This window comes from Elaeis guineensis, chromosome 10, assembly GCF_000442705.2.
Source record: "Elaeis guineensis isolate ETL-2024a chromosome 10, EG11, whole genome shotgun sequence".
NCBI lineage: Eukaryota > Viridiplantae > Streptophyta > Magnoliopsida > Arecales > Arecaceae > Elaeis > Elaeis guineensis.
In genome coordinates, this window is record NC_026002.2 from 61,919,715 (window position 1) to 61,934,851 (window position 15,137).

Sequence of the window (15,137 nt, forward strand, 5' to 3'; positions counted from 1 at the left end):
ATCTTCCTATCTGATTAGACATTTTCAATATTGCTCTTCCTCTCTTTTTTTCTCTTTTTGTTAAGCTTTTGTTCATCCAAAAAAAAAATTTTTAACCATAATTTTGCATCCGAGGTTCTTAAGTAGCATCTAGATAATATACGTCCATCCAAGTAACATGTCCCACCGATCAGGAAGTATCTGTAGATGCTTTTCTACGATTCTGTGATCGTTCTTTTATTGTAGCAGCTCCTTGGCAGTTAAGCGAAATTAATCCATTAGTTAGGTTTCAAATAAAGTTGTCTTTTTAGTTTTGAATACAGCATATCATAAAAATATATCTGAAAGTATAAGTTAGCCATAACATTCCAAATTGATATTATGACATATGCTCGGAAGTATACTTTTGGATATTTTTATGACATCTTGGATCGAATTTATGACATTCGATGTTAAAATTATGATATACTGTACCTAAAATACCTACTGAAGGTAGTTTCAACAATATTATGATATTTCAGATCCAAATGATAACATCATATATCAATATTATGACATCATATGTCAATATTCTGACATCCTGTAGGTAAAACAAAATTATAGTATTTTTTTGACATTTTTATGACATTTTGGGTGAAGATGATGACATTCAACGTAAAAAGGGTGAAGATGATGACATTCAACGTAAAAATTATGACATACTATAGGTAAAATACCTACCGAAGGCAATTTTGACGATATTATGATATTTCAAATCAATATTATGTCATTATATATTAATATTATGACATCCTACAGAAAAAATAAATCGAAATTTTTTTTTGATATTTTTATCATATTATGTGTTGAAATTATGATATTCGACGTTAAAATTAGGACATCCTATACCTACAATGCCTTTGGAATACATGTTTTGATATTTTTATTACATCATGGATCAATATTATCACATTCTAGATTAATATTATATATTTTATAGGTAAAATAAAAATGAATAATTTATTTTTGATATTTTTATGTCATTCCATATCGAAATTATAACATTCGATGTTAAAATTATGATATCCTATACATAAATGATGATATTGGATGAAATTATGACATCCTAGGTTCAAATAATGATATTATATGTCAATATTATGATATCCTATAGGTAAAACAAAGCGGAAGAGCTTTTTCTTGATATTTTTATGACATCCTGCGTCGAAATTATCACATCCTATGTTCAAATTATGACATCCTGCAGGTAAAATACTTATGAAGTATATTTTTTAACAATTTTATAATATGTTGCTATAAATTATGACATTCGATGTTAACATTATGACATCATGTTGTTAAAAGATCTTCGAAAAGTAGTTTTAATAATATTATGACATCTTATAGGTAAAATTATGATATCCTGTAGGTAAAATTATGACATCCTGTAGTTAAAAAGATATCCTTATGTAGATCTGACTATATTATGACATCCTAGATAAAATTTATGATATGCTATGTTAATATTATGACATCCTGTAAGTAAAACATATGATAGATAGTGCCCTTGTGGCTGGATGTGATATTTTCAGCTTTTTTACATTCGACAGCACCGTGCTCTACAGCATCATTAAATCGGTCTTTTCAAAATATGAAAAAGGCACTTTTGCCTCCATTACTTAGCAAAGAAATTGAACCACCTTCGTCTCTCTTCCAAAATACCGCTTCATCTTCCCTCCACTCCAGCGATCAAAGTTTTCTTTATTTTCTTCCTTCGGACAAGCATAGCATATTGGTGTCCCCATCTCTGCGGTTGAGGATAAATATTTTCTTTCATCATTTTCTTCTTTCGAAAGGTAGCATTTTTAGATAACTACTTTTATTCAGTAATGGCCCTCAAAAAGTTCAAGTTTAAAAGGTACCGAGAAGAAGATAACAAAGAAGAGGAGATGATCGAAGAGAGCACAGCAATGGTTCTTTACACGGGAGAGAATGCCCCTATAATTTCTGGGAGAGTTGAAATAGCAAAAAGAGAAGAAGATAAATTCCTTTTAAATATTAGGGCATTCATTTAGGATTTTTTTAATAAGTCAATGTTTTTATGTACAGTTCACCTTTAGATTTTACATTAACCAAGTATGACCTCCTTTCATTAACAATATGCCGTCTGTTGTCTCATTTTAGATATATTTTGTTCATTTTTTTTATATCATGGGTTGGAATTATGACATTATAGATTAGAGTCATGACATCCTATAGCTAAATAGTCTTTTGACTTTAATTTTGACAATATTATGGCATCATAGCCTAAAATTATGACATCGTAGGTTAATATCCTGACATCCTCTAGGTAAAACATCTTAGAATCATATTTTTTCTCAATTTTATGATATCTTATGTCTAAATTATGATATTGTATGTTAAAATTATGATATTATATAGCTATAAATACTTATAGAATATGTTTTGATAATATTAAGACATCGTAGACTAAATTTATGACATTGAAGGTGAATATTATGATTTTCTATAGGTAAAACAACTCAAAGTTTATATATTTTTCTAACTTTATAATATGCTATACCGAAAATATGACATTCTGTATTAAAATTATGATGGCCTATAGGAAATCAATCTTTCGATTATAGATTAGGCAATATTATGACATCTTAGAGAAAAATTATGATATGTAGTTGAACATTATCAATTCCTACAAGTAAAATACCCTAAACAAGATAATTTTTATCAATTTTATGATATCCTAGATTAGAATTATATCATTACATATTAAAATTATGACATCTTGTAGCTAAGAAGCTTTTAGATGATAATTTTGATGATATTATAACATCATAGTCCAAAATTATGACATCATAGGTTAATATCATGACATCTTGTAGGTAAAATATCTCAGAATTATGGCTTTATGTTACGACTTCCTGTTGTTGACCATCCGATTCTTTATTACAATGCCAAGTCAAGTTTTTCCAACGGTTGTTCGATGCAGGACTCCAATATTTAAGAACTCTTACAAACCTGCAGTGTATGTTCAAAATATGCAAAAAATAGATTTTTCTCCTATGCATATAGAGCTCATCAGGAGTATTCCATTTGGCGCCTATGTTGACGTGGAGCCTTTTGTTGTAGATGGGGTGCTGCTCTCAGATATCATAAAATATCATGTTAGAGGTGATCAATTTATTTTTGATGAAAAAATTATAACCTTCAGTATCGAGAAAGTGGCACTTATTTTGGATCTTCCATGTTACAGAATCAAAATCTCAGCTGTCAGAAGACGTCCAAAGAAGATCGATAGACTATTTAAGAGATTTGGGAAGAGGTTGAACCTACAGTATAAAGGGTTAGAGTCTTTGATTGATCAACTAAAGATATCTAACAGAAAGGAGGACATTGAAGATACTGTCAGACTTTGGATAGCCTATATGCTTACCTTTTTTTTGGCTCCAAAGTTAAATCAGACATGTCCAAAAGAACTAATCTCCAATTTGGATGATTTGTCTGGATTGGGATCTATTGCATGGTCCGTTGCAATCAAGAACTTGATAGTTGAGGTCCTTCCAAAGATTGCTGACTATTTGAGATCTGGGGAGCTATGCCAAGCTAAGAGGATTGACAAAGGTATGAAGTAGCCCACTCTCCTTGGCTATTCGACAACCCTCATGGTAATTATAATATATACTACCGATAGTCCAGCCCTTCATTTTAACTCTTCTATAGTCTGATATATGAAATGCTTATTTGCAAGCGTGGTTCCTTGAGCATACATATCTAAGACTCTCATCTGATCTTTCAAAATTTCTAAGGTTGTTGAGATGGCGTGACTACAGAAAATAGAGTCACGATTAAAATTTTGACAAAATCCAACCCCATAAGGTAAAATCAGATCTAGAAAAAAAAATTCTTTCTCATAGGATGTCATATGTTTTATATAATGTCATAAAATATTATATAGTAATTTACTGATTTCATCTCCTTCTTTCTTTGTTACCAAATCTTGAATGTTCTTCGACCAGACTTAGCGAAGCTATGGCTTCTCAGTTCTGTTGGAGTAAGGTCTGAAAAGAGGAAAAGCCTTGATGAAGCAAAGGTGGAGTTATCCAATCTATCATGCTATATAATATGCACAGGGCTGAAGATTGAAATTGAGGAGTTTAGGAACAAACTCCTCATTCATGAAAAGCTATTGAGATCCTTGACCAAAAAGGAGATCAAGGGTAAGAAGAAAGAGGAGGAGGAGAAAAAAGGCAAGAGGATGAAGAAGAAGAAGAAGAAGACAAAGAATATGATGACTTAAAGGAACAGAAGAAGGAGGAAATGAAGGAGTTTAGAAAGAGGAGGAAGGAGAAAGAGGAGGAGAAGAAGAGGTTGAAGGAGGAACAAAGAAAAAAGGAGGAGGAGAGGAAGAAGGAGGAGGAAAGGAGAAAGGAGGAGGAGAAGGAGAAGGGGGAGGAACAAAGGAAAAAGGATGAGGAGGAAAGGAAAAAAAGGGAGAAGAAGGAAGAGGGGAAAGAAAGGAAAAGACAGCTGTAGGAGAAAATGAAGAAAAAGGAGGAGGAGAAGAAGAAGAGAGAGGAGGAAGAGAAGAGGACTAGGGAGGAGAAAGAAAAGAGAAAGAGAGAGGATGAAGAGAAGAAAAGAAAAGGAAGGAGGAGGAAGAGAAGAAGAAGAGGGAGGAGGAGGAGAAGAGGACTTAGGTGGAGGGAGAAAAGAGAAAGAAAGAGGAGGAAGAGAAGAAAAGGAAGGAGGAGAAGAAGGAGAAGAAGAAGAAGAGGGAGGATGGAGAAAGGAGGATGAGAGAGGATGAGAAGAAGAAGAAAAAGGAGGATAGGAAGAGGAAGGAGGGGGAAAAGATATTGACATATTCACTCGAGAGGAGGGTGAAAAAAGAATTCCATAAATGTAAGGCCTCAATTTTTACAGAAGAACCAAATTATGAGATCGGCCAGCCTTCAAAGAAGAATAAAGCAGTCCCCCTAAACTCAAAGAAGTATCTTTTGTCAACCTCTCAACTTTTAAAAATAGAGAACCAAAATTAGACATGGTAGGCTTTAAATTTCTGTTTGTTTTATTAGACTCATATGGGTTAAATTTTTTAACCGGATGTTTTAACACAAGGATTCATCAAGCATTCACAAGAATGTCACGGCAAAGACCTATTGTCAGATAAGGATGATGCTATGATTCAACTATTCTTGAATAAAAGAGTTACCTCATAAGTGTTCTATAAAATTTGTGACATCCTATATAGTATAATATACTTTAATCATGATAAAAAATTGTGTTATCCAATATAGAGAGGTTGTTTTCAACAATACTTAAGGAGGCAGCATTACAAAGACCAACCTATATGACCTGCTATTCAGTAAAATGATAATTGATGATGTAAGGAATCAACTCCTCTTCACATGCACCTCATTTCTTATTTTTTCTTCTAGACATTCTGTATGTTAATATGGCTTCTGATTATTGACATCCTGACATAATGCTTTTCATGAATAGGTAATTGATGCGGAGCAGAATTTCTTGATTAAAAAATAGACAAAATGATCACATTTATACCATAAGTGCCTTGTCGCCTCCATAATGACAGCCAAGATGTGCATTCAGTTGACATCATCGATGCATGAGCTTACTGGCATGGTGGGACAACTCATTTTTGATGGAGTTAGTGATGATGAGAAGAAGAAATTTAGGTTCTTTTTCAGCATTATCAACATGAAAAATGCCCACTGGCACTTGGTGGCAATCGACATGGAGAACAAAAGGTTCATCTATGTAAACTCCATCAAGCGGTAAATAAATATAAAACTGACGTCAGAAAGTGACAGCAGATAGTAGCAGCCATGTTCCATATATATTGTGATAACGCAAAATTGAGTAGATGGAATATGGTAGAAGATAATGACTGCCCTTCCCAATCCGAGGGTTTTCTTGACTGTGTGAACTCTACTGCTTGAAGTACATGGACTTTCTTGCTCACGAGGACAGAGTAAATAAATGGGACTTCACATAGGATGATATATTTCAATATCATGGAGAGCTTGGGGCCAAAATTATCAGAGCGTGTCTCGAACAGAAGGTTAATGCTGTCATGGAAAAACTATGAACCCTCTGACATAAATAATTTCTTGTAAAGCATTGTGTATAGGATTTTTGAAATTATCATTCTTTTTGTAAAGTATTGAAAAGTATTATATACAGAAATACACCTTTTTGTATAGGATTTTTTGGAAAAGAAAAAATCAAAATGCATAAAATTTAAATTTTGAGATAATTTCAACCCAGGATGTAATACTCTGTTGTATAAATCTGTATTTGGTCATGTGTTTTAGCTAGGATATCATAATTTCAATATCTTTAGTCTAGATAATAATATCTTCTATCAAAATTATGATATCGTAGGTCAAAATTATGACATCTTAGCATATAAAATGTACCACACATAAAAAATTATGACATGTGATGTCAAAAATATGGCATCATAGGCTGAAATTATGACATCCTAATGTAGATCCATGAAGGTAGAATTATGACATCCTCGGTCAAAATATTGATATCGTAGGTCGAAATTATGATATCCTGACACATGAATACTCGCAGATGTAGAATTATGATTTTTAAAAAAAAATTATGATATTGTAGGTTGAAATTATGACATCCTGGCATAAAGCAGTCTCCGATCGTAGAACTATGACATGCTGGATTGAAAATATAGCATCGTAGCTCGAAATTATGACATCTTTATATAAAGATGTCTCCGAATGCTAAATTATGACATCCTAAGTCTAAAGTATGACATCGTTGGATAAAAGTATGACATCGTAGGTTAGAATTATAACATTTAGTATATAAATTATGACACTTTCAGTATTTAGGGATATTTTCACTATCGGGTGTCATAATTTCGATCTACAATATCATAATTTCGATCCAGATATCATAGGTCTACTTTTCGATAATTTTTGCAGAATTATGACATTATGGGTAAAAGTTATGGTCATTTTGCTTCAAATTTATGATATCTTGGAACAAAATTATGAAAGCATAGGACAAAATTATGACATCCTAAGAAAAAAAGACCCCAGAATGTAGGATTACGATATCCTTGATACAGAATTATGATATTGTAGTTTAAAATTATGACATGTGTCAAAGTAAATATTTTCAAACAAAAAATTATGAAATCTTGGATAAAAATTATGATAATATAGTTCAAAATTATGACATTCCTCATAAGAAAAATATCTGACAGTAACCGTAGGTCAAAATTATGGCATCTTATTCAGTATAAATAATCTATGACATCCTATCTAAATAAAGGCATCCTAGATTAAAATTATAACATCTGACAATAATCTAGGTCAAATTATGGCATCCTGGGTAAAAATTTATGGCATCCTCTTTCGTGTAAAGAACCATTGCTGTGCTCTCTTTGATCATCTCCTCTTTTTCGTTGCCTTCTTCTTGGCACCTTTTAAAATTAAACTTTTTAGGGGCCATTACTGAATAAAAGTGATTATCTGAAAATACTACCATTTGAAGGAAGAAAACAATGAAAGAAAACATTTATCTTCAACTGCGGAGATGGGGACGTCGAGATGCTATGCTTGTCTGAAGGAAGAAAATGAAAAAAACTTCGATCACTAGAGTGGAGGGAAGATGAAGCGATAATTTGGGAGAGAGATGAAGATGGTTCAATTTTTTTGCTAAGCAATAGAGGCAAAAGTATCTTTTCCACATTTTGCAAAGACCGATTTAATGACGCTGTCGAATATGAAAAAGCTAGGGATATCACATTCAGCCATGAGGGCACTATCTGTCATATGTTTCACCTACAGGATATTATAATATTAACATAGCATATCATAAATTTGACCTAGGATGTCATAATATTGTCAGATCTACGTAAGGATACCTTTTTAACTACAGAATATCATAATTTTACCTACAAAATGTCATAATTTTATTTACAAGATGTCATAATATTGTCAAAATCACTTTTTGGAGGTGTTTTAATAACATGATGTCATAATGTTAATATTGAAAGTCATGATTTTATAGCAGCATATCATAAAATTATCAAAGAGTACTTCATAGGTATTTTACCTGTAGAATATCATAATTTGAATATAGGATGTCATAATTTCGATCTAGGATGTCATAAAAATATCAAAAAAAAGCTCTTCCATTTTGTTTTACCTATAGAATGTCACAATATTGACATATAACATCATCATTTGGATCTGGAATGTCATAATTTTATCCAATATCATCATTTATGTACAGGATGTCATAATTTTAATGTTGAATATCATAATTTTGATATAGAATGATATAAAAATATTAAAAATAAATTTTTTATTTTTATTTTACTTACAGAATGTCATAATATTGACCCACAATGTCATAAAAATATCAAAACATGCATTCGAAAGGTATTTTAGTTATAGGATGTCATAATTTTAACATCGACTGTCATAATTTCAACACATAATATCATAAAAATATCAAAAAAAAATTTAATTTATTTTTCTTATAAGATGTCATAATATTGATATATAATAATATAAAATTAATTTAGAATGTTATAATATCATCAAAACTATTTTCAGTAAGTATTTTACCTACAGCATGTCATAATTTTTATGTCAAATATTATCATCATCACCCAAAATATCAAAAAAATATCAAAAAAAATTTTATAATTTTATTTTACTTACAAGATATCAGAATATTGATATATGATGTCATAATATTGACATATGATGTCATCATTTAGATCTAGAATATTATAATATTATCGAAACTGTCATCAGTAGGTATTTTAGATATAGGATGTCATAATTTTAGCATCGAAAATCATAAATTTGACCCAAGATATCATAAAAATGTCTAGCAGTATACTTCCGAGCTTATGTCATAATATCAACCTGGAATGTCATGACATCCTGACTTATTATACTTTCAGATATATTTTTATGATATGCTGTATTCAAAACTGAAAAGAAAACTCCATCTGAAACCTAACTAACGTATTAACTTCACTTAACTATCAAAGAGCTGCTGTAATAAAAGAATGACCAAAAAATCATAAAAAAGCATATACAGATAGCATTTTACTTTCTGATGGGTGGGACATGTTGCTTGGATAGACATATATTATCTAGATGCTATTCAAGAATCTCAGACATAGAATTATGGCTGAAAAATATTTTCTTGGGTGAGTAGAAGCTCAACAAAAGGAGGAAGAAGAGAAAGAAGAATATCCAACTAGACGACAAGATATTAAAAAAATCATCTTGGAGGAAAAGGGCATTATGGTCATGTTAAAATTGAATAAAATTTGAAAAATAGATTATGACGTGCACTAAATGTATTCGGCGATGGCACAGCGCACCACCTCCATTTTCTCTGCACCTGCGGATGCTCGGTTACATCGGCATAAGGGTGCCACTGGGACCAATTGGTCGAGGTGGTGTACTCTACGTCAGATTTTCTACACCGCAAGTGGTGCACAAAGAATTTCGCTTAATCAAATATTCAAAATGGAGCAAACAACCTTAAGCCATGTAATATTTGAAATTAAATATTTTTTGTTTTCAAATTTACATTTTAACATGAATTCACAAGTAATATACTTATATAATTTTGATGAATTTTTGAAATTAAGATATAGTGATCATAAACTTTTATATAATTTGCAAATGAATTTTTTTGAATATGCATACAAATTCTAATTGTAATTCATATGTGTTATTTATGTAACGCCCGTGGGAAAAGTTCAGTGCAGGGGTAAAATGATAATTTTAAAACTCTTTCAAAATCACTATTTTAGAGTAAAAATTATTAATTAATCTAATTAATTAATAAAAATTTATCCTATACTAAGATCTAAATATGATATACAGCATGCATGTATTTAAATTTGAAATTCGAATTTGAACAGTAAATACTTTATTGTAATGTGTTCAGAATATAATACCTTTGTGCGGGTAGTAGATCGTCGTAATCTGATTATCATCGAAAGAATCTGATCATCGTGATACAGCCACACAGTATGTCTGGCCTCTGCAGATCGTCCACACGAAGCTCCCGATCTGATCGACTCCTCACGAGTGCTAGCTCGTTGTAGAGCCCTTTCGACGGCCGATGCTGATCGAACTCCTTCGATCGATGTCTGCCGATTCTTTGGATGCTCTGGATCATCAGCAGACGTACTTGAGAGGATGTTGAAGATCTTCCTAAAATTTGGTGGGCTCACGACACTCGTAGCTCACCTTCTCACTTCCCGAACTTCAGGCTGAAACCCTGAAGAACTCACTGAAATCCTGCGCACACTTTTCTTTCCTTTCTTTCTTTTTCTCTCGGAAGGATATAGACCTTCACCTTGCATACAAAGATTTCTCACGCCCAAATTTTCTCTCCAAAATTTTTCTTTTTTTTACACGCCCCACTATTCTCTTCCTTTTAAAACAATGTCAAACGTCTTATCCACATGAGAGGATAAAGATGAGTAATGCACATTTGAATTCAAATCAAATTTTGAATTCAAAATGGAAACCAATTTATTCCTATCCACTAAGAGCATGAGAAAAGGAGGGTGTGGCTTAATTTGTGCATGAGTAATTTCATGAAAAATATTTTCTTGTGTAATAAATGGGGCATTAAAAGAGGATAAGGTCAAGGCGCTAAGATTGGTTGCTCATTCAAATTCAAACTTTTGTTTTGAATTTGAATGGCCAACTAATCATCCTTATCCACTCATTTGGTGCATTAAAGTAGGATGTGAGGAGGGCTTTGCATGAGGAAAAATTCATGAGAACTTCCTTCTCGTGAATTCAAATGGGCACAGTGGAAGTGAGGTGGCGCAGAGAGAATGGGTCAAGATGGTTTCATTATTTAAACCAACCTAATTGAACCAAATAAGTTAGGCCCAATTAGACTAATTTAAATCCAACTTAATTAGGCTTAATTAGGCTCAATAAAATCTTAATCAAATCAAAAATTGATTAAGCTCAACCCTTGATCAAATCAGGGACCAAACCATCTCGACGATTAGGTCAACTCTTAACCTAATCGGGTCAAACCCAACTGAATCCAATTCAATTGGACTTGATCCAAAAATAATTACTCCATCAAATTGAGTTAATTAGCAATCAAATCACTAATTAAATCTCTCATAAATATTGAGTCCAAATCTGATGGGTAATCGGGCATCAGAATTTATTGATATGTAACCCTGATCGAAGAGTCCCAAACCAGTGGGACTCTTGACTCCGATACCCAAAATGTGTGGGACTCGTGATCAGAGAATCTTAATTCTCGATCACAGAGTTTCAGACACGTAGGACTCATAGTCCATGAGTATTAGGACTCTTCATCAGCCATCAGATCAGATAGGAACCTCTAATGTGTGTGACCCCGCAGGTTCGAACCTAAGCCGGTAGCACAGGAACCAATTCCTGTACTAATCGAAGTGACCATCTAGCAATGATACCCGATGACCGGATAGATCGAATGGTCACAATCGCAACATTCAGAACCTACGTGAATATGGTTACTGTATAATTCATCCTTTTGACCTCTGTGTTTAGGACAACTCAGGGTTAAACTGTCAACTCTGATTAGATCATCCGAATCGTGCTCAACTCAAACAGTTCTGTGACTCCTCACAAAGACTATCCTGGCCAAAGTTTTGCTAAATTGAAACATGACTGTACACAGCTCCTAAACTGGAGTGGTCAATCCCATTTTGACACACAGACCGACAAGTCAAGTACTTGACTACACCCAGCAGCCTTCCATCACTGAATTAGAAATTCAGGTAGTCCAGTGCCTAAGTGCAGTGAGTTGCTTGTAAGTCACCGTGGCGGTCTCAGATCAGAGGGATATTTATACCTATATTCCATCGGAGTAAATCTTGACAACAGAAATAGCTCCGGAGTCGGTCACGTTCAATGCAGATGTACCCTTACATCTCACTTGTATGCCATACCAGTGTCTCCACACTCATTGGTTAAGAGGACAACCAACCTATATGGCACACAATGATCTATGCTTGATAAACGTTATCGTCCTTGGTAACAACGTATCATTTGGTCGCGAATAAATTTAAGGACTAAATGACAAATCTTCCTTTGTCCAGTCTAAATAGTGCTAAAGACTTCACCACAACATAGGAGTTCATTAGAAGATGAAATATTTTATGATGAAAAATATTAAAATAATTTTTATTAATTCATAATTCATATACATATACAAAAATGAGCACAACCGTCAACAGGCTGACGATTAGCTTTGGGATACTATTTTCAACAATCTTCCACTTGGCCTAAAGCCAATCGGTACAGTATCTAATACCCATCTTCGACTTGTAGTCATCGAACTCCTTCACCGCAATGGCTTTAGTGAATGGGTCGGCCAGGTTCTCATTTCCGTCGATCTTCAGAAGGTCGACGTCACCTCGATCCATAATTTTTTGGATGAGATGGTAGCGGCGCAGAATATGCTTCGTCCACTGGTTTGCCTTGGGTTCCTTCGCCTGAGCAATGGCTCCAGAGCTGTCACAGTAGAGCAGAACTGGACCAACAAGGGAGGGTGCTACTTCGAGCTCGGTGATGAATTTTCTCAGCCACACCGCTTCTTTGGCAGCATCTGATGCAGCAACATACTCTGCCTCACAAACTGAATCAGCCACTGTGTGTTGTTTGGAACTCTTCTAGCAGATAGCCCCACCTTTAAGGATAAAAATAAATCCCGACACACTTTTGCTATCATCGTAATCAGACTGAAAATTAGAGTCTGTAAACCCTCTAAGTCTCAAGTCTGATTCACCATAAACAAGCCACTGGTCCTTAGTATTTCTTAAATACTTTAGGATGGTTTTAACAACCTTCCAGTGATTCTCCCCTGGATCAGATTGGTATCTACTCACTACCCCTAGTGAGTATGCCATATCTGGTTGTGTACATGTCATGGCGTACATGATAGATCCCACTGTCGAAGCATATAGAATTCTACCCATACGCTCTCTCTCTTGAGGTATTATCGGACAATCTCTCTTTGAGAGAGAAATTCCATGGCCTATCGGTAGATAGCCTTTCTTGAAATTCTCCATGCCGAACCTCTTCAGCATAGTATCTATGTACGTAGACTGGGATAAACCAAGCAACCTTTTAGATCTATCCCTATAGATCCTCATCCCTAGGATGTAGGAAGCTTCTCCCAGATCCTTCATGGAGAACTATGACGACAGCCAAATCTTTATTCCTTGTAATATAGGGATATCATTTCCCATTAAGAGAATGTCATCCACATACAATACAAAAAATACTACTACTGGACCATTAGCCCACTTATAGATGCAGGGCTCTTCTCCGTTCTTAACGAAATCATACATCTTGATCATCCTATCAAAACGTATGTTCTAACTCTGGGATACCTGCTTAAGTCCATAAATGGATCTCTGTAGTCTGCACACCTTAGACTCATCAGTGGATGTGAATCTTTCAGATTGTATCATATACACCTCTTCATCCAGCTCTCCATTTAGGAAAGCTGTCTTCACATCCATCTGTTAGATTTCATAGTCCAGATAGACAGCTATCGCAAGCATAATCTGAATGAATTTGAGCATTGCCACGGGAGAAAACGTCTCGTCATAGTCTATACTATAACGTTGACGATATCCCTTGGCAACCAGACGGGCTTTATAGGTTTCCACCTTTCCGTCTACGCCCCTCTTCCTCTTGAAGACCCACTTACACCCTATGAGTTTTACTCCTTCGGGTGGGTCAACCAATGTCCACACATCGTTGACCTTCATGGACTCCATTTCGGATTTCATGGCCTCTAGCTATTTCTCAGAGTCGGATCTCTGCATTGCATCCATATAGGTGATCGGATCTTCATCGTTTTCATCAAGTTTGATAGGATCGTCATCCCAGACCAAGAAATCATAGTATCTGTTCGGTTGACATGGTACTCTACCAGATCGCCTTAAGGGTGCTTGAACAATGGGCTCCGAATCTAATCTAATTAAATCTGATTCAGGTTCAGCAACTTGTGTCAGTTTTACCACCTGTCAAACTTCGTCAAGTTCGACCTTAGAGGCAACAGTCCCTTCACCAAGGAACTCCTTTTCCAAAAAGATTGCCTTAAGGCTGACAAACACCTTTTGCTCATCAGCCAGGTAGAAATAATACCCTTTGGTCTCTTTTGGGTATCCTATAAAATTACACTTGCCAGACCTAGGTCCTAGCTTGTCCGTAATTAAACATTTAACATAAACCGGACACCCTCAAATCCTAAGGTGTGAGAGTACTGGCTTACATCCTATCCATATCTCATATGGCATTTTGGTTACAGACTTACTCGAAACTCTATTTAGAAGGTAACAAGTCGATTCGAGCGCATATCCCCAAAGGAAGATCGGCAGACCAGCAAACCCCATCATGGATCAAACCATGTCCAATAAGGTCCGTTTCCTCCTTTCAGATACACCATTATGCTGTGGTATTCCAGGAGGAGTCCATTGAGAGAGAATCCCATTCTCCCCAAGATATATCAGAAAATCATTGGAAAGGTATTCACCTCCTCAATCAAATTGAAGAGTTTTAATACACTTTTCAGTGTGTTTTTCTACCTCATTTTGGAATAGTTTGAACATTTCAAATGACTCCGACTTATACTTCATTAAATAGACATACCCATACCTCGATAGGTCGTCTATGAAGGTTATGAAGTAAAAATATCCACCTCTTGCACTTGAGCTCATGGGTCTACATACATCAGAATGTACCCGAGCTAAGAGTTCACTGGCTCGCTCACCTTTTCCAGTAAAAGGTGACTTGATCATTTTACCAAGAAGACAGGACTCACAGGTTGGAAGTAATTCATAATCACCTACTTCAAGAATTCCTTCTTGAGCCAACCTATTTATCCTGTTCTTATTGATATGACCTAGCCTACAGTGCCAAAAGTAGACTTCTGATATATTATCTATTCTAGGACGTTTATCGGAGGTTTGAACCACATTAACAGGTTGTGATAGAAAGTAAATTCTATTTTTACGTTGTCCAACAAGCATTGTAACACCATTCAAAATGATATTGCAAACGTTTCCTTTTATTAAAAATGGATAACCGTTCATGGCCAAA